Genomic DNA, 3,737 nt, shown 5'->3' on the forward strand with positions numbered 1-3,737 from the left:
TTCCATTATGTGTCTGCTTCCTCTTTTTATGGCAGATGCTTTTTAAAAGTATTTTCTTTCAACTGCTGTTTTTCTTCTTTTATATCCTAGAGGGAAGGAGAAAACAAGCTTGTATTTTTCTTTCAGTTTGGAAAAAGAAAAAAAATGCTCCCCTCCCCCTCAAAAAATATTGACAGTCAAGAGGTTCAGAGAAGATCAGTAAACCAGAGCTGTGAAAGACATAAATAAGACTTTCTTAGCCCAAGGGATGTAGACAGATATATGCAGTACATGCTACATACTCAGTCTTATTTTCCTGGGGGTGACATTTTTGAGGTGACTGACAGAATTTTTTTTGTTTTATTTTTCATCAGTTCTTTTATTATCAGTTGAATTCATGAGGCTTTCTTCTCTATGTTAGGTCTTATTGTGAAAACAGCAATAATGACATGATTATTTGAGAAATAGCAAATAGAGGAACATCAAAAAGAGTACTTGATGAATTATCTGTCTTGAAAAAAGAACATATATTTTTGCAAATTAAAAATCAGTAAAGATGCAGATACACAGTTGGTCAGTATTTGCTTGGAGTTTATGCAAAACAAACAGAAACTCAGAAAGTACAAGGTACTCCGGACACAAATGATGTGACAATTTTTCCAATTGTATTAAACAATATAATTAACTTATAAGTCAAACAATTGGTGACTGCTTTCCTCTCATTTTTGTTTTTAATTTCTTTTTAAATTATAGGCATCAATTAAAAGGAAATAAGGCCAATGATCCAGCAGAGAACAAAAAACTGAGCATCTTTTTCCTATGCTTTTGATACCTATATGGTAACAGTAATTCTAGAAGACAAAGTCCTTTAGTTCAATGTCGCCTCATTCATTGAGTTCACTCACAAAAGCTGATGCTATTCAGGTACTAGAAATACAAACACAAAAAATTAACAAAAGTTTTGTCCTTCAGTGGCTTACAGTGTACTCAGGAGAAATACAAGCAGGTGTGAAAATAATGAAAGAGGTAAAATGTGCCATGGGAACACAGATAACTTGTTTTGCTTCTTTACCATGACACCTGGAATGAGACAGCAGTGAACAAACATTAGTCAGATCTATTAAAGGTGAAGGAGACAGAACTTGGTAACTGAGACCTGTTTTTTTTTTCCCCTTTAACACTGATTTTATCAATATGATAACTATATTTTCAGAATGAGACATTATTAGTGGCAAATAAAGGCAAGAAAATGTGTGTGTGTTTCAGTCAGTAGATGAGAGGAGAATGTTTGACAAAGTATAAAGTGAAAAATAAAGATAAAAAATGCTGATGATGGGGCTAAGGTTGTGGCTCAGTAGAGTACTTGCCTACCATGTGTGAGGTATTGAATTTGATCCTCAGCACCACATAAAAATAAATAAATTAATTAAATAAAGGTATTATGTTTATCTAAAATTTAAAAAAAATTACAGATGCTGATGACTAGAGAGAAATATGCCTATAAATAGGAAATGAATGAGATTATTTAAAATAACACTAGAAATCTCTGTCTACCTTTAAATAGTTCACATTTACTTGTAGAACTTTCATATTTGATTATATCTATAGAGTTATTGATGTAATTGATGATATATCATTGATTACAGAATCCTGAATGAACGGTAATGGTAGCAAGAAAAGACATAAAAGTGAATTTGTTCCTTTTTATTTTAATGAGCTATAATAAAAGTCTGATAACACAGAATAAATACCAGACTTATGATCCTTTCAATACTAACATTCTCATCATAGCATATTTAGAAGACACTTGCATATGTCTGCATAAATAGTCTTACAAACTTTCTGAAGTGAATAAAACTCTGTGCTGGGGGCTCATGGCCACAGGTGCTTAGGGCTTGGGTGCAGGTGTCTAAGGCGGGGGCGGTTGTTGGGGGTTGTGCTGATGTGGCCCCATGCTGCTGTGACCGCAGACCAGTCAGGCTAAGACCTGCCAAGCAGCTTCAGTAGCACCAGCAGAGCATCCACCTCCTCAATTTCATGTTGACCATGCTGTTCTGTTTGTCAGAATCAACAACATAGCAGTAGCTATTGGAAAAGAAGTTAAACTCTACCTGTTCTAAGCTCCAGATTGGCTAAAACTGCAGGAAAGCAGTCATAGTAATCACTGTAGTAAAAAATTATCCAGAGATAAGTTGAAAAGTATTCTAAAGATGGAAAAGGGGTAACTTTTATGGGAACTTTGGCAGAATTTTTTGACATTGCTTTCCAAATTTACATATTATACCTATTTCTGAGTCGATGCATGAGTTGGACAACAGTCAGAATAAAGAGGTCTCAAAGCAGACTGCCCCAGTGGCATTCTACCCCTGTGTCCAGTGGCATTGCAGTGTTCCTTGCAGAGTATTTTATAACTTTTGGAACAGTTTGGAGATTCTAGTCATCACAGCTACCACTCACACCACAACTTAGCAGGGATTTTCCTAATCATTTTAAAATTTGCCTAGCATTGTTTTTAGGATGTTGACTATCAGATCACACAGTGGGGAGAATCACACTCAAAAGAGAGTTTAACATCACATTTGCCAAAGGTTGCATCTTGTGGTTTTTATGCCATCCTGGTCTTATGTGCATTTCTATCCTTTTCAAAGAATACCAAAGAGATAAGGTTATTATCATAAGTGTTATCCTTTGCCAGTCTTTTTCCATGGTTATTCCCTACAGACGTTTTCCTATCTCACAGTCTATATTGGGAAGTCTCTTCTCTTTCCTCAGTAACACTACCACTGACCATATCATCTGGACACAAAAGTCACCCTCATTTCTGACACTTGATTTTTGTTGAATGAAAGGTGAATTGCTTAAAGGAATGCAATAAGGATCCAAACACAGTGACTCTTTTTTTTTTCACACATTTGGTATGAAAAATGGAACTTTGAAGCCAGAGCATGTTATTTACATAACTGCATTTAAGCAGTACCAAAACTCAAAAAAGGTATTAAGTAAAATGTTTGAAAGCACCCTTTTGAACAAATTTTATCTGCTTATACTACAACACTTTTCAGTGTCCCTAAACCTCATCACAAATCCTTTTGAGAAATACATAAAATTGTATTTTATTGATATTTAGCTCATTTTCCAGTGCTTCAGTTCTTGGCAGAGTTGACCACTTCATCTTCTCCTAACAAATCAGCACTCTCTGTATCTAGTGATGAAATCTAGAAGTTAAAAATTTCTCTTGCTAAAACTCAGGTAAAGCTTTTACTTAAGGCAAAGGTGGGAGGAACAGCAAATACAAAGGAGATGGAATAGGTGAGCACAAAGTATTTCCAGTGCAGTGAAAATATTCTATATATTATGCTGGAAGATGCATATAACATTGGGTCCAAATTCATAGAATGTACAGTGCAGAGTGATCTCTGATTTACACTGTGGACTTGGGTGGTTATGACATTAACTGTAACCAATATATCTTCCTAATAGGAATGTTAATCAGAAGGATCAGATAGGTGTATGGGGGAGAGGCTGTGTATGAGGTATCTCTGCACTTTCCTCTAACTTATTCTGTGACCATAAAAATAGCCTTATAAATAAAACAATCACTGTCATGGCCTCACTCTATACCACAATGGTTGATGTCAGAGAGGATTTTAGTGAGAATAATGGTGGTATAACTACTTCATATTATACATCTTATGTACATAATTTTTTAAATCTTCTCAACAATACAATGATACAAACACTGTTTACCCATGACTTTT

The 3,737-nt window shown here is 34.9% G+C and overlaps 1 pseudogene; it reads left to right on the forward strand.

Annotated features, from left to right (window-relative positions):
• The first annotated feature begins 855 nt into the window (after positions 1-855).
• LOC101976727 (integral membrane protein GPR180 pseudogene) lies at positions 856-2,804 on the forward strand (annotated as a pseudogene).
• Positions 2,805-3,737: the final 933 nt, after the last annotated feature.

This window comes from Ictidomys tridecemlineatus, chromosome 1, assembly GCF_052094955.1.
Source record: "Ictidomys tridecemlineatus isolate mIctTri1 chromosome 1, mIctTri1.hap1, whole genome shotgun sequence".
Classification (NCBI taxonomy): Eukaryota; Metazoa; Chordata; class Mammalia; order Rodentia; family Sciuridae; genus Ictidomys; species Ictidomys tridecemlineatus.